This window comes from Rhamphochromis longiceps, linkage group LG9 (assembly GCF_057381845.1).
Source record: "Rhamphochromis longiceps isolate RC_006_pf linkage group LG9, R_longiceps_female_GT1.1, whole genome shotgun sequence".
Taxonomy (NCBI): domain Eukaryota; kingdom Metazoa; phylum Chordata; class Actinopteri; order Cichliformes; family Cichlidae; genus Rhamphochromis; species Rhamphochromis longiceps.
Window position 1 is genome coordinate 22,320,617 of NC_140565.1, and position 22,452 is coordinate 22,343,068.

The following is a 22,452-nucleotide window of genomic DNA, read 5'->3' on the forward strand; positions in this document are numbered from 1 at the left end:
GATGTTGCCCCAAATTGTGTACCATTTGGAAACATGAGGTATTCCAAAAGCAAAGCCAACATTTAAAGGATGAACACAGGAAAAAATGTGGAATGTGTGTGTTTAGGCTTGAAGGAAATCTGCCATTTATCACAGTTGGGTGTAAGCACGATAATTGCAGCATTTACCAACAAACCTTCAAAAGCACCGAACCAGTAATGATCTCCCCTTGTTCTTATCTCGTGTTTTACACATTTTCCTCAGCTCACCTGTTCACATCAGCCAAAAATAAATGAGTAATAGCTTAATGGTTCACATGAAGCAGAACCATTTCCTTTTAATTTAAGTGACTGCATAAATTACAACATCACGAAGTGTAATGACTCACACATCAGTACATTTTGTTTTTTGCAGCCTGCGTATGAAGCAAAAACCCCCAGTGAACAAGGAAGAAAATAGTGTGTTTGGTGACACCCCTTTCCAATACACACACACACACACACACACACTTCTCTTTTCCCCATACCTCCCCTCCTACACACCAAATCATTATGACAGTGACTGCTCATCCCTCCGGCTGCCTCCTCGTCAAAGCTGGCCCAGATTCCATCAGATTATACAAATGACATCATCAAGTATGTGTTTTTGTGCATGTGCATAAAATGGATGTACTTTGTCAATACAGTATCTCCCACTCTGTTTTGGGGCAATTGTGTTTACCTGTACATTTCAGAGCTCTCTCTCTCTCTCTCTCTCTCTCTATATATATATATATATATATATATATTTATTTTTTAAAGACATTATGATAAAACAAACAAAGTGTCTATAGAACATGATGAACCTTTACCCTTAGCTAGGAGATTTCAGTGGACTTTCATCCCACTTAACAAAAGCTTAAGAGACATGGCTTGCGTGGCAGGAAGTACAGTACATCTGTTGTTCTGCGGGCCACTGAACTTCAACAACAATATATGATTACATGCATCTGCAGTGAAAAGACAGATGCAGAAGAGAAAAAGGCACTTTGACATGGAAAGAATAATCCCAGCAGGAAACAGAGGCATTGTGACTCAGATGACTCCAGACATAATGAAGCTTTCCCTTTCTGATGTGGCTGTTCATGCAGATTAGAAAAAAAATACAATCACCACTTGTGATTGAGGTTTGTAGAGTTAAAATAATTATAAAAAACATATACACCTATGACATACAATTCTGTTTTTAAAAGGTATTTTCTACTTATGGTGGCCCCATCATTCACACTACTCCATCAAATGTATGATAACTACTCCAAGTAAATACCGTGAGAAAATGGTTTGTTGGCAAAGTTGCACCAAGAAGATCTTTTCTCACTCGGTTTATTGGAGCCTGAGAAAATGCCCTGGCTTGTCACAGCTATCCAAAGCTATTGGCTAGTGATGACCCTGACTAAGCCATTTTCTGCTGCCTGTGCACTTGTCTCTCTCTCTGCCAGAACAGCCAAAGAGATTTTGGTGTCCTCACAAATGCCAGTATGTCATGCCTTTGACATGCAGGCTCTTATTGCCTGTCTGCCTGAGAGCGTGGAAAGTGTTCAGTGAAGAGAAAAAAAAATCTGTATCCTCTTCTAGACAACTTGCTAATTATGCTACAAAGCCTTGCTTGCCGTTCATAATGCATTGGACACGTCTCATTCAAAAAATGGGACAATGCTTTTAATTGATTTGCTTCATGACCTCAAATTAGAGCGTAAATGGGTGTCTGTCTGCATTTTCCACTTGATCTCCTTTTTGATGTGCCAAGTGCAAACAAAAGACAAGAAAAGAACTTTTGAAAACTTTTAAGTGTAATTCAGACAAGAGCCATCTTGCCCAGACTAGAATGTTCAATGAAATGCCTGTCTAAACGGAGTCAAGGAAGTAAGCTAGACGGAAATGAATATTCAAGTATGGTGGGGATGAAACAGCTTGGAGATGTGTCCCCAGATCCTCTTGACACTGTTAGGCAGGAAACTAGTTTGATCTATCTCATCTGTGCGATGTCAGGCAGCGCCTACTGTACCTAGAAGCTGAACATCACACAAACTCAAGCAGTCATCCTTTTGAAACAAATATGTTTCTACCAGCCAAGACACACTGGAGGCTAAAATGAACAAATATGCTTTCGTATAGAAGGTTCTGAAACCAAGCTGTTGTTTCAGATTGTGTCTAGAAACTACTAGAAACTGTGATTTTAGGATTGGTATTCTCTATTCTGATGCTTCCTTCTTTTGTGCAATGCCATGCGAGAACCATGAGTGTTTGCCAGCATTTATCTAACTACATTTCCTTAAATGTGTAAGCTTTAAAAAAAAAAAAGCAGATAAATATATCAGGTAATGCTCAGCTCGGTTCCTTTCGCAGGCTGCAATCTTGAGTTCGCTGAGCTTGTCACAGAAAGTTGCCCCTCAGATCTTTGCAGCATTGCAATGTTCATTAATCTATAAACGTGCATTCACTTTTCAATCGGTGCGTGTGCCTGTGTGAACAGATGGCATGTAGTGATACAGATAAAAGAGTATTGTGATGTGCCTGGAGCATGAGACTCTGTCCGTGGTGCTGAAGTCATTCCTCCAAGCTGCACTAGCTTGCTCTCAGTCAGGGACATTCATTCATCTCTCCCTCTTCCCTTTCCACTATGTCTCTGTCTCACTCACACACAAAAATACACATGCAGACACACACACACACACACACACACACACACACACACACACACCATCACTTAGTTTCAGCCAAAAACATATTTTGATCTCCCTGCAAATCTGCTGTCCTGAATTCAATCCAAAACCACTTTTATTATGTACATCAAGATTATCTATACTAAAAGTGGCATGTCCCTGAAAAGGCTCAACGAGAATGCAGGCGTAGCTGGTGACCTGAAAAAAAAGCACCAATAACAGGACGAGAAGCCAGCTAATTCCACATCAGCCCCATCGCCCAGGCCACAGGGCCAACTGATGCCTGACCTCCAGCTGTCAGTCCATTTTGTGCTCAATTAGCAAAGAACTCTCCCCGTCACCCATGTGCACAGATCTCAGCATGTGTGACCTTTTTTTCTTCCCCGCTAATTAAATTACAAATAAATCTAGCCTCTAAATGTCTCAGTCACTAAAGAGTTGACAGGATGTGGGCGTGGATTTTCAATTAATATTCGTTTTTTCCCCCCCCCTATCTGCATTTAGTGTACATCTCCTGCAATGAATTTTAACAGTCACCGTTTAGGTGCATTTTAATGGTGCCCCAGTAAAGAAAACAAAACAAAAGAGAAAAAAAACACAAGAAAGAAATGGATGTGACCAATTTGTCTTCTTCCTGTGGGTGTGAAATGACTAACAGTGAGCAAATGCATGATGCATGTGCCCCAAAATTGTCACAACTCGCTGTTATGTAGTTTGAGCCATTTTCGAGCCTGTTAAACACGTCGCAAAAAGAAATGGAAGAAAATGGCCTCTCGTGTATGTAGAAAAATAACCCCTAACACCCCTGAAAATGCTAGTTGCGTGAAAGGGGGCAATCTAGATGATTGGTTATAAATAGGGGTTTGTCCTTCAGTGCCTATACATGCAGCTTATTAGATTGAGAAGAAGGTGTTCCCTTCTCATCTTCTCCCTCTCACTCTCTTCCACCTCCTTCCGTGCCTGCCACCTTGGCATCGGTCGTGTTTTGGCTTTGTACCACAGATTCAGCCCCTCCCTCCTCTGCCTCCACTCGTTCTCTTTCCTTCTCTTGCAGTCAACGTGCAACATGGTGATTTACGGCAGAACCTAAAAACACCACACGCGGAGTTGCGTTTATTTTACACCCCTTCTGGCATGTTTTACAGATTTGTGTAGTAGTATCATGTGATATCGTGAAAACAAGCCTGATAATGGTCAGTGTGTTTGTCAGCCTCTGTAATCTGTATAGACTTGAATTTACAAATGACTGTCCCAGTAAAGCACATAAGAATCCATGAATTAATGCAAAAAGGATTACTTCTATTTAAGATATTGTTAAGGAAGCCTTGAATCTGGATAAAAAGCATAAAGCTAAGATAATATAATCTGCAAATAGAATTTTAAAAAAAGATAGTTTGACACATCAAAACACGATTTTTAACACAGGATGCTAAAAATAACCATCTTTTCTTGCCAATCAAACACTGACAATACTGTTCTTAGCACAACTAATTTATAATCAACTAAATTGAAAACAATATTCAAAAAGCGTTGCTGTCAAAGCTGACCCTGCTGATGAATCACACTGGAATGAAATCAAAACTGCCTGTAAGTCCAAGTCCCTGCTAGCATCAATATCATCAAGTTCAATGAAATATTTAGTTATTTTTTTCCACTTGTTTGTGTGCAAAAACAACCCCAAAGCAGTAGCGTTCACGTATTCACACAGTGACACACACATACAGTCACCATCTGTCATACTGTAACCTCCCCAAGCTCGCTCTCCCTCGCCGTCCTGCTGGGACACATGCTCACTAATCATTCCATAACTTTGTTACCACCTCATTATGGCAGTTAGTAAGCACCATTGCTAGATTTAACACTTTGTAATGAACTAGCAGTGTGGACTCATCCACTTGACAATTGTATTGATTCACTGCTCCGTGACAAACAGGACCAGTGAGACTGCGTGGTAGCAATGCTGACCTCCACCTGTCTCAAACTACTCCCATCATTGTATCCATCTGCCTTGTCTTCTTCTACATCTGATAATCCTGCAGTAATGGTTACCGCTCAACATTATGTTCAGACTTCAATAAGGCATTGTTGCACACAATGAAAGGCTGTCATGTACAACAGCTTTCAGAGTTGAACTGGCTCCATTCAAAACATGCTGACTGATGTGTTTACACAAACACATCGATAGTTTCACGCCACCTGGGAAAAAAAGAAATATCAGAGCAAAGTGACTTGCCAGGGAACAAAAACAAAAGCAAGCGCCAAGATTTGAAGACCAAAATGAGGAGAGAATTTGTGCCAAATTGGCTCCATAGCAGAAATCCCTGAGAGGATACAGCATGAGAAACTGCCCAGTGCATCTATGATTATATAAGTTAAATGTGCATTGTCTTTATACCGTTTTGGGGGGACTTACTAGAAGATCTTTAAAAGGAGCCTAGAATGATTTTAGGCAAAGAACGATTCTCCTATTGCCAAAGGGTTTCTTTTGAAAGCAGACAGACAAACCTCAGTGTTTGCAGCTGCTGTGAATTTTTATTTCAGCCAACTGGGAAACATCTCATGGGAAGTGTTATTTAAAAAAAAAAATGCGAGAGAGAGCTCAGTACAGACTGAGCTACTCTTACTGGTTAGAGTGAAATGGGACGCTACTATGGGTGGAAACCAAATTAGATTAGTCAGGGACAAAGTTAAGTAAGAGGAGGGGATTGACTTAAAATCAAACTAGCCCGATGACCTCCTGGTTAAGAGAGAACCAGGTGGTCGTTGAAGCAGATAATCCCTGAACAATCCTGCCCCCGATGCTACCCATCTACTCACACACAAATGTTCAACCCCGGTGATGCACATGCAGTGCCATTTATTTGTTTAATGAGTTTTCCCTAAATGAACTCCTTTATTATGTTTGTGCAAAACAACTCCCACAAAGAGACCAGAATCATTTACAGAGGTCTTGGTCATACTGGAAGCACTCCCAATAATGTATAACAGGAGCAAACATGATGCATTAGCACTGCACAAGTAATAGATTTCACATCTGCATCTACCTCCAAAGAAAAGTATTTTAATTTAAGGACGGTCGTGACGTGATACACTCCTTTTAACAACTCATGAAATCATGCTCTCTTGTTTGGCTCTTCTGCACAGCACATTAGCCATCTCCTCCTTGTTCTCCCGCTCGCATTGCCTCCTCATTCATTGGCCCTTGTGCCTGATTTAGCCAGTGCCTTGGGCCTGCAGCAACTGGCAGTGGTATAGAGGGCCATGTAAATGTCACCGTCTCAGAGGCTGTGCTCTGCGGAGCGTGAAATGAAATCTGGCAGAGTTTTAGGGCCCTGCCTTTTCTCACATGGACATTCCACAGTACGTAGGTCCTATATGAAACTCCAGCACATGTTATGATTACATCTAGACCCCTTTATCAATTATTTAAGTGTCAAATGTGCTGCAGTGTTGCAGTCAGTTTCAAGTGGGAATTAGTTCCCAACCTGATTATTGTTATTAGTTTGAGAACAGATTATTGCTGCTGTCATGTAAAAGTTAGCTTCGCTAATCCCAACTAATCCTATGAATCATGCAACCATATCAAGATTACCCCATGTTGTATTCATGTACTGTATACAAAATGGGACAAATACACTTCATGTCTACCCAGTGATGGACACTTGTAAGCCTTATTTCTAACTACTCAAATATCAATTGTGTAATTTTGAAATTACATCAGCTTACGCTCTGTTCCAATAAGAGAAGCTAGAAGAGCTGAAAAAACTGTAAGCTGCCACTGAAAGTCAATGGGTATTTCAACTTTTCACAGCAGGAAAAGCTCCCTGTAGGGTTTACTGGGAAGATTGGCACTATGCTTGAGGGCCACTCTCTCAAATAAATCCAAAACACAAAGGGCCTTTGAGGCTGCGCGGACGCATTGATGGAGGCCAGTAGGCCGAAATGTTAGCATGTTTGTTGACAGGGCTGGATTAATTAGTGAAATTGAGATAAGTCTACTTTGTCCTGAAGCATGACATGGTTTAGCACCACAAACTACTATACTGGGTGCATCCTTTTAATCCTTTAACTAACTTTCAGCCTGCACTGATGCCATTCTGGATCTAAAACAACTGTGTCAAACCTCCCTGCGCAGTCAGTCCTGCCTCTGACGATCTCATGCAGGCTTTTGTTATCAAGGATTGGATGAAAATAAGCATGTGTACTGTGCAGGATTTTAAAAAAAAGGGGGGGGGGGAAATGCATCAGAATTCCTGTACGACATTCAGGACACAAGAGCTATCCTTCTAGCTAGCGCTGTCAGCCTTTAGATGAGCTCAATAAAAACCCCATTCAAAAGTGATGAGATCAATTAAAGGCTGTCATCACAAAATATCTACCCTTTCAAATACCCATTGTTAAAATTACCCTCTATTGCTTATCGTCTCCATTCATCTCCCCGCCATGCACTTAAAGTCAGGCACTTGCGGACATTTACAAATAGGCTCCTCTATTCCATTTAGAGCTGTACCTTTTGCAGCTTATCTTGTGTAATGGGCTCTTAAATAAATCTCCTTGCTTTAAATACACAAGAGCCTTGCTCATGGAGGCTTTCCTCGACATAAGATCACATGACAGTCTGGACCTCCCATGGAGACTGACAGGCACGTGACATGCTAATGCCCACTGCTGAGTGTTCTGCAAAAGGAGGAGGTTCTTTAAAAAGATTGAATATATAGCAAGTTAAGTGAATTCCAAATCTCACTAAAACACCATTATTAGGGAGACTGCAAAGTGCTCTGTCATTAACCAGAAACTAATAAGAGACATACAGATGGGCCTTATTAAACAGTCTGCCAAGGCTGAGGAACCACACTTGCCCATGAGCTATAAACTGGATAAATAAAACTGTGATCACACTTTCTCCCTGTGTGACACTGCCCAGCATCTCACGGAGAAGTCGATGCTGGGGATATCTTCGTCATGTCCCTGATTCATCATCTTCCTCCTTCTCCTGTCACAGCTAGTGAGAGGCGGCCAGGCCGGCTGCTAGAGGGCACTGCAGAAAGCTGGGGCATGAAGGGATGCTGGCTGGTCAAGAAAAGCCCCCCCCCACCCCCTCCCTATTGTTCCTTTAAGCCACTCCTCAGAAAACTAGTATGCTGAGTAATACAATTGTATGATATCTGGGGAAAAGAGGGAAATCCTTGATGGAAACCAATAAAAACTGAAACGATAAAGACAGTTTGAAAGTGGAATTTTCTTTAAAGCTTTAATCTTGAAGGCTTAAACTTCATCAAATGCTGTTATCGATACTGTTGATGCTATTTATGGTGTCATTAATGCCTGACATCCTTTAAATAAAAGTATACTGACAAAAGCAACATGTCCCGAGCTAGATAAGCCCCAATGTTAACAGCCGACTCCATAACCATATCAGACCTGCATTAGTTGAAGGCAAGCTGAATATTGTCTACTGCTGTCACTTCACATCAAAAACAACCAACTAGTAAAACATGGAGTGGCTTTTATTGTGAAGCAGTTACAGCAAATGCAGTACTTTTGTCCCAGAAGTTAATTCTACCCGTAACAGCTTCTGACAGCAGATCAGTTTTCAATATCACTGAAAGTAAATGAAAAAATCTGATGTTCTGGCGGCTACATATCCAAACAGGAGAGTTTCTGTCCTTGCTATAAAGAGAAAATCCAAAAATGCCATTAGTAATGACATTAGCATGTGTTAAAAACAAAGCTTTCCTAATTGCGCAATATAAATAATAATAATAACAGTTTAAGCTGTGTGCAGTATGTTTGCCCCCATATCAAAACTTCGTTGGCGATCGTGGCTCAAGAGTTGGCAGTTCGTCTTGTAATTGGAAGGTTGCCGGTTCGAGCCCCGGCTCCGACAGTCTCGGTCATTGTGTCCTTGGGCAAGTCACTTCACCCGTTGCCTACTGGTGGTGGCCTGGTGGCGCCAGTGTCCGGCAGCCTTGCCTCTGTCAGTGCGCCCCAATGTAGCTTGCCATCACCAGTGTGTGAATGGGTGGATGACTGAATATGTAAAGCGCTTTGGGGTCCTTAGGGACTAGTAAGGCACTATACAAATACAGGTTATTTACCATTCTTCAGGAACTGATGGTCTAATAACATACCTAAGCAGGCTCTGGCTTCTCTTCTTAAATGGCTCTTAAATTCCCGCTCCCTTCCCAAAGGTGCAACACGGTGCATCAGGCTTGGATTGGAAAATCTCCCATCAGTATGAGGCAACGGTGAAAATGTCACATTAATTTATTACCGCAGGGATGTGACACCTGTGCTATTTGACGGTCAAATAGTTTGACATGACACTGATTGTGCTCCTACTAATCATCCTACCCAGGTGGTTAGGGTTTCATGAGGATGATTGCCATGAAAACATGGGTGCTGCAGCAACAGGACCCACATTAAAAATGGCTGCTAGGCTTCTGTCAGACAGTCATCAGATTTTATTTATTCAATAACAGGCTATATATGTTATAAAATATTTTTGGATTGTTTGGATACAAAAAAAGACCCCTGTTTTTAGCAAAAATGACAAAATGTAGCAAAATGGACATGTGCACACACTATTATGGGCTTAAAATAAAGCACTGCTCAGGATTACCTTTCACTGTTCTATCGATACCATAATCTTTAATGCCTCCTGCCAAAACAGCAAGAACTTGTCAAAATCTTCTCAAAGAGGCATCAGTCCTCTCCTCTCATTACTGTCAGTCTGGGAGACAAGCTATTTAGACTTTCCTAAAGCTTCAGTATGCATGCAAATGAAAGCCCTTGGCTTTACTGTGCACACATGCTTACAGACTTTGGTGCAAAAAAAAAAATAGCATCAATGCTGCCGCTGGCTTTTCAGATTTTAGTCAGTCAGTGTTGTTTGGAATTATAGGGTGAAATCCTGTTTAAATAACAATGGCATAATGCCACTTCTCATGCATGTGAGACACATGTCTACTAACCTACTAACCCACCTCGCAACTGGGGCATTTAGGGACTTCACTTAGCTGTAAGGGGCTTTTCACATGCATAGAAAAAACACCATGGAGCTGTAAGTGAGAAAAGCAAATGTGTAAACCTTTTCAGGAACAACATGACTGGTATTTGGCTTTTTTAAAATAATCCAGCTAATGTTAAAGTGGAGGAATTTCAAATCAGGCCATGTGGATGTATCAAGTCATCCTGAACCACTTTTTTAAATGTTCTACTTCGGTGGTTAAATGTAACAATTTCTCAAATTCCTGATTCATGTTTACCTGTGGAGAAATCTAATCTACCAATTTAAAATGTTTTGAGTCATTATATTCAATATGAATTTAGGATCAATGGGCATTCTTTAGGCACTGTAAAAAAATTACATAATTACATTTGTAAGTTGGAATACAGAATACAAGAAGGATTCCCTCAATAGACTCCTTTTTGGCATAGATTTACACATTACATATACAGAAAGCATAACAGCTGTGCAGCAGTTGTTGTTTTGTGTTTTTTCCCCTGAGACTACACGGTTGTTAAACCTTCTTACATTTGGTTTACACACACCCAGAGCTAAGGAGAATCAAATTTAATGTCCTTCTCCAGTACAGGCAGTCATATAGTGGATTCAGCTTCTCAAATCTAGTACCACTGAGGTCATAACATAATGTTTCCATTGCTTTATGGCATGCATTAGGAATGAAATTGAAAACTGAAACCAAAGAATTTGATTATCTTTTTTTAATGAAATCAAAGTAGTTAGCCAACTACATTTTCTGTTTATCTTCTGATAAAGGATTAAATTGTGTACGGATAGATAAATAATATTTTAATCGGGCAGCCTGAATCACGTATATCTCCCTCAAGTGCATATCAAATGCATCTTCTATCTAATGTGCATATGCATCCAGAGTATGTGGCCTCTATGATGGGAAAACATTCATGCTAATTAGATTGCAAGCAACCCAATACTCGTAAGCACGAGTCTATATGTGATCCATTGTGAGCTACTGCTTCCACTATTAAACCACAAATCTGTTTCTCACAGACACATTATTGTTGGTATCCATTCCGTAGGTGACCACACACTCCACAACACTTGATTAAAACCATCCAGACAGTTATCTATGGGGTACATTTTCACAGAGGAGGCATTTGCATGTCTGTATTTCTTAATCCAGGCCCTCAGCTCGCCATCACCGGAGAGTATCAGGATCTACCACTATCAAAAGACAGTTTAAATGAGGCAAGTAGCAAGCGGAGTGTTTCTGCTCAGAATGGCAACAATAATGGGATGTGTGTGCTGTAACCTCACACACAAGTTCGGTAACACTTCAGAATTGCTTAGCATTCAGCAGCTGATTCCACCACTGAAAGGGATATGCATCTTTACTTAGAGAGAAAGAGAGGGAGAGTGTGTATAGGTAGTCCTCTCCAGTGTCTGGCTGAAGGCCTCCCTGGTGGATTATGTTACCCAACAATGGCAGTGGCCTTTCACAGTTGGAGCATGCTGCAATAGCTGGAAGGCAAACGACCATGACTCTCTCCCCATTTCTCTCACTCTCCCATCAGAATTGACATTGTTCCCTGGCAAAAGCAGGTCTAATGTATGTCTTTATACTACATTTATACTAACTATATATATATATGTGTGTGTGTGTGTGTGTGTCACATCGTTCAAACATTAAACGCCTTGGACTGCAGATTGGATGTAAAAAGATACACTGTACGCTACTTTGTGTTTTTAAATGTGTATAGAGATGCATGCTGTCAACAGTGAGAAAGAAAGGCAGCCCGGGGCTTAGACTGTAGTGTGACCTGCAGGCATTAGCAGGCATGAAGGGAAGCTGTAATGGCAAACAATGCTCCTCATCAGTGACTCAAAAGCTACTGCACACACAGAAATCCCACAGCGGAGCACTGTATATCCACCAAAGTGACATTATCAGTGTCAGTATACTTTGCCTCATGCTTTAGCTGCAGTCTGATATCAGGGTCCCCACAAATTAATTATATTTGTCAGCTGAGTGACTGTCTCAGATAAACGAATGAATTATGGCATTCAAGAATATAGAAAAAAAATGTACAATATCAGAGATGCTATTACGAGCAAATCCTAGGAAGCAGAAAGCGTTTTGTGGCTTAACCCCTGCCAATAGACAGATAATCTCAGAAGTGTAGTATTAGTACAGGTTGCCGTGCACCGAGTATGCGTTCATTCAGCATCAAGCACAGTGTGTCCCGTTTCACTGGTGATGGCACACCAATTCTTCACGAGGGCCTGTGCACAGTCTCTAATGCAACCGTCTTTGTTAAGTTCGTAGTTTGATCCTAAAAAATAACTTTCTTTAGCTTCTCTGAGCTAACACACAGCTTTTTCTCCTGATTTAAAAAAGATTCACAGGAGAAAAGCTGAAGAAATTAAATTGGCCTGCTGACAGCTCCCATACGACCAATCTAAGCAGCACCAGAAAGTGCGCAGGCTGAGATTAGACGGGTAGAGCAGGAGTGCTTGAAGAGTCCCCTCAAGCCAAACTGGTAAGTCTTCTTATTGCCAGAGTGAAACCTCGGAAACAGAAGATGTCCTGTTCTCATAAGTGAACCACAGACGAGCAGCAAGACGTAGTGAGACCCGACAGGGCTCGGCGCTGCTGAACAGTGCAGTGTAATTAAAATTCAAGAATGAAAAAAAGAACACAGCCTGGATTTATAGCACATCAGAGAATCCGGCAATAGCTGACTCATCATTGCTGTCATCCACAACCATCATTATGATATGACTGTGACTTCTGGTCTTCACTAATAAAACCTGAGGGGCGACAAGTCATGAGTAACAGCTATGTCATCACTGTGCTTTGCAAAATCTTCTTTGCCGTCATTGTGCCTTAATTTTATTGTAAACCCTTGAGGTGTCAGAAAGCAATATTTGTCCCACTGCTAGTCCAAGCCTCCCTTCTGCCCCCCAGGCTTCTTAAATCTGATGGCCCCTTTAATAATTGCACTTTAATTTCAGGCTTCCGTGGCTTAAGAGGCAATCTCATGCAGAAGAGAAAGCAAGCTTGTTTGGTCTGCCCGCGATGATGATACATTTACATCTGGACAGCATTATTTGCATGATTGAGTGAGACTTGGTGAGGAAGGAAGAAGTGTGAAAAGTACAGATATTCAGCATCCATTATCTCACCTCGAAAGCATTCTTAATATTCCACTGGCAGCACCCAGAAAGCAGTGACCGAGGAAGTGTTTAAACGTATTTTTTTGTAGCAGAGCAGATATCATCGCGATTTTAACTAAACAGGATCAACAAAAATACAGTCCAACAAGGACAAGCCATTCGATTACTGATGTGGACAAAGTAATGGCTACAAATCATCCACAGTTCAGTCAGTTACATTTTCTGTGACTTTGCTGAATATGTAGAAATGACACAAGGGGATGCTACTAGAGCTGATAACAGCATCAAGACAAAAGGGAAGCTAATGAAGGATAGGGTTTAGAGTTCAGCCCCGAGTCCATCATTAACTGACAGGCAAAGACGAAATGCTGCTAATGATCACTCAGACACTCCTCCTCCTCCATGGTGGTATGAAGCCACTGCAGTCAGTAATATGAGTTGCAGAGGGTCTGTAAAGGAGGACTGGGTTGGAAAGGTGAGCAGATGTAGAACCCTTGTGTTTAACAAGGAAAGCGTGCATGATTATAGTTTAAGGAAGTGACACATGTGCCGAGGGAAGATCAACAGATTGAGGGATTGTTCCCTGCTTCTTTGAGATAAGAGAATGTGCTTGGGGGGGGGGGGGGGGGGTGTCGTCTGCGTGCAATGCCTTTCAATTTCTGTAGGAATATAAAGAGGAAGATAACACGGGGAGAGTGGGAAAAAAAATCATTAAATATGCTTCTTGTTCTGTAGCACATGACCTCAAAATGTGCAGATCTGCATGAGCTGCAGCTTTCAGTCAATAGTCCCATTTCTGTGTGTGTTAAGTGCTTAGTTCATTTTGGGAGTCTATTAATGGCTTCTTCATAGTTCGTTAACCTCTTAGCCTTGATCCCTTCCTGTCATTCTTGAATTCTGTTCTCTCTACCTTGTAGCATGCATATATATGTATGTATATGTATAACAAATCAGTGCCCCTCCACACACGCAAGAATTACTGAGTGTATCATTCCCATCCATAATGAGCCATTAATGCAGCGTTATTTTCGCAGACAAACTCCTTGTGCATTTTTACATCAGACAAGTGATCCATTCACATCACATCTGGAGTTAGTCCAGAGAGTAATTTACAGATGTAGCGTTGTTCATTTATATGGGCTGAATTACACAGGCTACTACTCGAGGCAGTGTTTTAATGACTGGAATCACACATTCAGGCTGGAAGAAGTGCAGAATACATTCAACATCAAAGCCAATTTCCAAGGAGACTGGGTGACCAAAGAATAGTCTGAATAAACCCACAGAGCAGCTTGACGTGGATATAGAAATAAGGAATTTAACCCCTAATATCCAGTAGAGCTCGCACCATCTGCAAGGCTTCAGCGCTGGATATTAAGAAGTGACCAGAATGCTACCCCCAAACCTCTGGACGTGGAGAGCCATGGCACATGTTCTCATGGTCACTGCTGCATCCTCGTCTAACAAGTGGCAGTATCATGTTCTGATTCCCCCCCAAGCATTCATTAGAAGAATCACTGTTTACTGTGTTCTTGTAAAAGAGAAATTCTGCAGTTTGTCGTCATATTAAAATCCCAAATACGCAATTGCAGACGCGGTTGTTCCGTCAAGGCGCACGGAAAGGGTGATTGGATATTTTTGCCTCATTATCACTTGCGGCAAGTGGTAGGGACAGCTGTCAACGTGCTAAAGGGGAACGTCCAGACCAACAACTTTGCCCAAATATGAGGCGTTTTGTGTTTTTGTTTTTTCCTCTTTAGGTGCCCCGTGTTTTAAAGAAACTTGTACAAAAAAAAAGAAAAAAAATCTAAACAGTAAATCGTGAAGAAAATAATGTGACAACATGAGAAAAAAAACAGTATTGCATCCCAGGTTTGCATGTTTTAATAAAAGTAGATGTCGAAACACTACTTGATCAAAGAGAGGATTGTTTTTAAGTCACGACAGGTGCAAACAAATACTCACTGCAGAATGAATGAAACGGGGGAAAAAACAATTTGCGCAGTTGCCCTACCTTGTCAACACAGTAGACTGACCGTCCCACAGTTGCCTCCAGAGTAGTCCTGGGGATTCGGCTGAAATTGCTTCTTTGCTTTGAGATTATTACAAGTCGGGATTGATCATATACGACGTCACTTGGGTGATAAGGTCCCACTGACTGTAGTATCTTCCTGTATCGCTCCGTCTGTGAGCTGCAGAGGCATCACTGAACGTATGAAACAGCGCTTCACACGAACGGAGAAAGGGAAAGTCCGACATGGAGTCTGCTGCCTGGATTCCTCCGCGGTAGAGTCGTCCGGATTTGACTCACGAAACATACTCGAGACCAGCTGTAAAATTCTTATGATGTCATGTGAATTAACACTTAAGCTTAGGTTGTTATAAGCAAAAGGCGGGAAACTATAAATATACTCACAGCTGCATTTAATTAGCTAATTTACAAGCTAGGTTAAAGGTTAATTACTAACAGCTAGAAGCTAATATTGCTATAACTCAACATTTACCTGAACAACAGGAATACTGAGGCTGTACAAGGAGTTATTGACAGGTATGTCTAATAACAACAATAGCGGCTTCAAAGCATTTAATATCGTAAGGCAAAGACCCTACAGTAATACCAGGAAACCCAAACACCCAGACAAGCACCCTACTAACAAACACTTGGCGCTATTGGGAAGGAAAAACTCCCTTTTGACAGGAAGAAACCTCCAGCAGGCTAAGAGAGGGGCAGCCATTTTTCCACTGGGGGTGAGGGGAGGAAGACAGCACAAAAGACACACCGAAAGAGAGCCAATATTAGCCTAATAGTAGCTAATGACTAAATGCAGAGAGGTGTTTAAAGGTGAGAGGAGAAGACACAGCGCATCATGGGAAGCCCCAAGCAGCCTAGACCTATTGCAGCATAATTAAGGGAGGATTCAGGGTCACCTGATCCAGCCATAAATGCATGCTTTATCAAAAAGGAAAGTTTTAAGACCAATTTTTAAAGTAGAGAGGGTGTCCAAACTGGGAGCTGGTTCTACAGGAGAGGGAGCTGGAAGCTGAAGGCTCTGCCTCCCATTCTACTTTTAAATATCCTAGAAACCACAGTTAAGCCAGTAATCTGAGAGGGAAGTTCTCTAAAATATTAGGGATAAATGATTAACACAGCTCTTTAAGCTAAACGCATAGGTGTCAAACTCTGGCCCGCGGGCCAAATTTGGCCCGCAGCCTAATTACATTTGGCCCGCGAAGCCATACCAAATTACTATTAGAGCTGGCCTACTGGTATTATACAGCTAATATATATATTGTTTAGTATTAAGCTTTGCTCGTTCCATATTTAGTTTTCCAGCAAAACTTATTTGAGTCCATAAGAAAAGATTCATTCTTATATCTGGAGGAAGATTTTTTTTTCAATAAATATTCATCTTAGCCCGCGACTTTGTTCCAGTTTTGAATTTTGGCCCACTGTGTATTTGAGTTTGACACCCCTGAGCTAAAGTTTTCAATTCCCATCTTACCAAAGCAATCAAGAACTGCATTTTAGCCTCAGTTCTTAAGCCAACTTATATCAACGTGATAATATATAATATATCTTACGTGATAAATAAAATAATACAAATTTTAAGCGTGGGTGAAATATGGCCTGGTCGCAGCAGGTGTCGTACAGGTCATGCACCACTGTGGATGTCATCTCATTTGTAAGGAAAATGCATTTGGCAGAGAAAATCTGTTTTTCAGGGGCCCAGTCCATTTACTTAGCTATGCTGCTCAACCCACAAATGCATTTTTCTTACAATTGTGGCATCATTTAAAGGGGACATAAACAGGCTTTCCAATGATATAAGATTAATTTGCAAGGAGCATTGTTACAAGAATGAAGTATTGAACCAAACACAAATTGCCTTACTTTTTGTGCTAAATTTATACATATTAAAGAATATTACTGTTTTGCAAACATTCTCATGAGTCTTTATTACTGCATCTACTCTGTTTTCTGCATTATTTTTAATCCAGACTTATTTATAGAGCTGTTATGTCAAATTTGTTGCGATTTCTGTTGTCCTCTTGGATAGATCTGTCTAGAAAAAACCCCCCGTAATAATTAATCACACACATACACAAAAAAATTCATAACTGTGTCACATAATGCATACTTTACGCTCCCATTACGCTCTCTCTGCCAGTGACACTGCTGAATGACTGGAGGCTACTTTGCTAGTTAAAACAACAACAAGAACCAACATAGCATGCCAGCCAGTGTTTTATGCCTGCCAGGCAGCCTGAATCTGATAACAAGGTTGCATACTTCAATGGCAAAACCCTGGTAACAACAGCAGCAGCACCATAGACTGGTGTTGGATTTTGAAAGATCGGGGTTTAACCAAATCACTTATGCATGTAGAATGTGATACATGGCTGTGCTTTGGTTTTGACAGCGCACAAGAAAATAGCTGCATTGACACATTATTAGGAGGATTTACTGTAGCCCAAAGGCTTTTCATCAACAAGCGATCAACAATTTATTGGTGGCAGTCAGTCAATAAAGGCGTTCCCGGAAAGTGTGGGTGAAATCAATATTTCTGTGACCCAACTCACAACCCGGAGCCTGAGAGGGAGGGAGGAGAAAATAAATAAATAGAGCTATAATGAGTTGTTACACTTGCTCTGTATGCAAATAAGATTGATTATTTGCGTTGCTGGTGAAGCATTAAAAATGAACTGAGGTGAAATTTGTACAAATCACACTAGCCAGTTTTTGTTCCTCATTTCATTCCATTTGATGTTCATTATGGGTGTAATGATTCAAGCCTGCCTGATCCCAGTGCGATGACAGACTTTTCTTTCTGAAGGGAAAACTAAATTCTCCCTCGAAGCTGACAGCAGTAAATCTCTCAGAGCTGTCCTTCAAGAACAACAAGGGCAGAGATCTAAACGCAGGAGCGTGTGTGTATGCATTGTACTTGGATTGTGTGTGTGCGTGAGTTTGTATGTGATGTCTTCAAGGGAACTTGTGCTGATGCTTTTAGTCCCTGAGGATGAATGTGTTGTCCGATTTGCATCACAGTATCTCGGATGAGCAGAAGACCAATGACGATTACCTAGGCCCACATATTAAAGTGTGTTATGAGACTTGGTTCCTTCAAAATTTGCCAAGAAAAACAAAATCCATGACGCTTACTTAACCAAATTAGCAAAATGGAAAATCTTTAATATTGTATTTTTAAAAAAGAGAGCAGTGTTTGAAGACATTTTTCAACGAATTTGTACTGAACAGCTACTCTTGGTGTATGCATTTGTGTAGCCGGTCTATGAAAGAATCCGGACCATGTTTTACCCTTCTCTCAGACTCAGCATGCAACAGCCAGCTATTTATCAATAATTCAGTCCAAAGGAGGTTTGCAAACATATAAAAAATGACAGAAAGTGAAAAGTAACTGTTAGATTCTGTCATCACAATTACCCTCAAATGACATATTGATAGTCTGTCAGGAATCACAGACTCTTCAGCTCTCAAAGAACTCCAAGATGCTATTATAAGAATTAAGAATACATGTCTTGCTTTTTTTTTATTTGCCTTTCTGTAATTCAATATTAGTAATGTTCAGTATTTTAATGTGAATTTAAGTATTGACTCTGTCAACAGAATAATCTGGTGGCTCATGATTACATTTCAGTTTATTTGATTAATCATATTTATGATGCTTGGAGATGAAGCACAAGCCATATTCATGTAAATTATTAATCATTCATTAAAAATTCTGCTGATGCTGCCACAGCAATGACAGCATAACAGTGTCAATCCTAATGAGTCTGTTTAAAAATGAGACCAAAGCATCAACTAGCTGAACTTTTAAAAGAGTAATTTGCTTGCAGAGATAAATTTGTTGGGTGAATAAAAGTAAAAGGAATCTAGACTGCATAGCAACTGAAATTAAAGAAAAAATTAACAAAACAAATATGTATTTGCATCTTTGAAAGCTTATTGATTGCAGCAGTAGTATGCACCAGATGTCAGCCAATTTCAGTTCTACCTTCCAATCCTTTTCTCTACTGCCACTCGTCCTTCTTCTGCTGCTTCTCTCAGAACGATTTCAGACTTGAGAGATTAGCAGTTCTCGGCTACGAGGCGTGGCTGGATGAAATCAGTTTCACTGGATAGGAGACTGTAAGCACATTCCCACCCAGCATTTTTGATCGGTGCTCGTGGAAGAGACCCGAGGGACATGTGAAAACCTTTGATGTTCCCTTCAAGACTGTTGCTTTCCAGCTTGATTTAATCCAAGCCTCTTTGTCTTGGAGAAAATTTATTCCAGGCTGGAAAATAACGGGTAAACATTACTATCTAATTTAAACCTTTCAGTAGTTTTAAACGTAAGTGTGCACACATACAATGTACTACAATGGCAGATGCTGTGTGTGAAGGTCTGAAGTTAAAGATAGAACGAACATGTTGCATTTTCTAATTTCACAGTTAATGTTGCACATCTTTTAGCCCAAGGAAATGATAACTCATTACAAGTCCTCATGCACATAACTAAACATTCATATTCACAAGAAAGAACTGAGGTGATGCACAAACCAGAAGAATTTGTTTATGATCTGTATGAACATACACAATATGCTGCTTATCGTGTTTACTTCATGCTAAGTCTTCGTCTGCAGCCATCTAAACACTAGTAAAAATACTAAGAATAGAAATGGCACTGGAGCTAAATAATTCAGATGTAGGGGTGGAATACAAAATGAGTTTTTCAAAAACTAAAAAATTACAAGCCCCTGGAAATGCTGATATTATAAAATCACAATGCTGTGAGTGATTTGTGTGTGTACATATTAAATCATTAGATAAACATTATTTCAGATCAGGATGAACAAATCGGATCTTGGAATTGTATCACATTGATCCATTTAGGTTGTATTGATTGAGTTCATGTATTAAGGATTATCATAAAAGAGTTAACACATACCACTAAAACCAAGTTGGTAAAAGTCTTTTTTGTACCTCTGGCCTTACTTTCAACACTCTAAACCACTGGATTTAAAAAAGAATCAAACTCCTCATCTTTCAGAACAGAATAGGCGACATTTACACTTTTTTACTTCTCACATTCACGCGGCTGCCCTCTGCCATTCATGCTTAGCCTCTCATTCCCCTCTACGGGACTTTTGCTTTTCACACTTAGCTAAACTTTACAAAAGAAATTCATGGGGAAGTATTAAATATTGAACAGTACGAGTAAGAGTGTAACAGCGGTCATCTGTCAGCACAGGGGATGAGTAGGAAAGAACAAGATTCATGGGTAAAGGAAAAAGACTAAAGTCCTCCCTACACCAGAGCAAAAAGGAAGAGATACGATGAGAATAAAAATATCTGTTATTGATCTCCATTTTTAACCCATCCTGAAAGCTTGGAGTAGCATATCCCTGCATGAGGACTGACTAGGAGATCATGTAAACACAGTAAAACCCTGGCCCCATGTGGACTCTCTTACTGTGAGGAAGTGGAGCTTACTACTGAGTCAGTTTCTCAGTATGCCTTGTTTGTGATCATTCGAGTTTCTTAAATTCTCTGCAAATTCTCAGTCTAAAGAATTGATAACTTAACCTATGATATGAGAAGGGGAAACCACAGATATGTCCCGAAATTAAACTGGAAAGTTGTGTGAAAATCAGCACAAACCAGATATTACATAGCATAAAACAAGAAAACACAGACACATAAAAGCATGTTAATGTGAGGACCCAGAGTAGCAAGTTGCCCCTTCCTTTTAAACTGTACTTACCCTTGCTGGACTACATTTTACATTTTCATTGTTGAGCTGTGAGTGTCTAACTCAAGCAAGCTCGCTGAGAAACATCTTGACAGGACAGAAGACAACTGTCCAGATGAATACACAGCATGGTGCACAAACTGAAGCGCTGACCCTTCAGTCATGGGGAAGCCATGGGATAGTCTCTCTAATAACCACAGAGCAGTCTTGACACTACATATTTCATACATTCCAGTGGGCTTTCATTACACAAGATCTTTTCTTTCATTTGAAAGAAAGTCCTACTCTTGGGCATAAGCTCGTACTATTGGTACCATAGCATTGTGTTGTTACCTTCTGTCACCGTGTAGCTACCATGTCCTTCTGGTTGAGACAGACTGGAGCAATTCCTGCCTGAACTGTTCACTGACAGGTAAGAAGGTGCTGACAGAACCAAACAGGGACTACATTATCCTTGCTTCACTGCACTGCTTTCTGTTTCCTTTTCATGCTCTGTGCCCTTTCCTTCTCTCTTCTTCCTTTTCCTATGATTCTGGGCCAAACTGAAATGACAGATGTCAGAAGACCTTCTCTCATATTGACTAAAGACTACGACCTTGAAAAAGGGTCAGTTTGTGTCACATCTATCAGGAGTTCTCTCTATTGCCCAAACCAGTCCAAAAAACAAAAACAAAACCTAAATATGCTCATGTAAGTTAAGTTATTAAACTATAGGAGCAGAAATGCAGTGTGCATTTACTATATTTTTTGAGTTTATATTGAAATAATTTTGTTAAAAAATTCTGTCATGATGTTGTACCTGTCAGCGCGTCACTTAATTTCAACAAAAGGGCACAAATTCAGCGACTGAAAGCTGTGGCTTACAGATGTAGATTTCTTGCAGCTACAAATTTTAAATGGCACTAACTTTACTTATTGGAAAAATGATTTGTTATTGCTACTGCTGTACTACTGCTGTACTCTCCAAATTACCCAGATGCAACAAGTACAGTTCTACTTCTGCAGGATACTGGGAAATACATGGATAACCAACTGCAGCAGAATTAGACATGGCATGGTAATTACAACATTTCAGCACAGAATAATGCAAATGGATAATACAATGTAAAGCACCAAGAATGGAGTTTTTCTAGTTTCAGGGGAAAATGTCTTTGTGAGAAACAAATCCATGCAAACCTTCCCTGGAATCAAGCAGTTTCACATTTGAAACCCTCTAACAATGCCACTAAACCACCGTGTATTCTGCTGCTGGGAGTTTATAGCTCCGACAGTATTGGATTCAGAGATGAAAGAGCGGGGGTGGGTGGATATGAAAGTAAATCATGGATGATGGATAGAAAGAAAGCTGGTGAATGAGAGACATGCTGCTGCAGGAAGACATGCGCTGTTAAATGTTAGTTTGCAAAAAGGAAAGCTTTGACGCTGGGGTATCGGTGCAGGATCATTACTCTAGAGTAACCACAGTTACACTATCAGTAACTTAATGAGATACAACCTCTACAGAAGTATAATTAATCATGACACAGACCAGAGGAGCCAAGCCATACCAAAGCACACATCTTATTTCTCTTGATATGGATCTCTCTGCAGTGACTGCTTTTCATAGATTTGTCCCCTTTGGGAGGGCACCAATTAATCTTCTGCATATTAAATGTTCACTTTACCTTCCATTAGCTTTTCTTTCGGTTCAATTATGCATTATTTCTTGGACAGGATGGGTAATTTGAGGAAAACTGTTTATGCTTCATGTGAGAGCAAGGAATAGATTTGCATGACAGCAACGAAATCTTTAAGTCAACTTCAATATGTGGGCAGTCATGAATATGACAGCACCCATACAGAGGTCTGACAGT

At 40.5% G+C, this 22,452-nt stretch overlaps 1 protein-coding gene across 2 annotated transcripts in view; it reads right to left on the reverse strand.

Moving 5' to 3' along the window:
• Nucleotides 1-15,020, reverse strand: part of dlgap1b (discs, large (Drosophila) homolog-associated protein 1b) — a 93,733-nt gene extending 78,713 nt beyond the window's left edge. For both annotated transcript variants that reach the window (XM_085418877.1, XM_085418878.1), the window contains exon 1: nucleotides 14,857-15,020. The gene's annotated coding sequence lies outside the window, so the exon portion shown is untranslated. The remainder of the gene's footprint in view (nucleotides 1-14,856) is intronic.
• Between the last annotated feature and the right edge of the window lie 7,432 nt (nucleotides 15,021-22,452).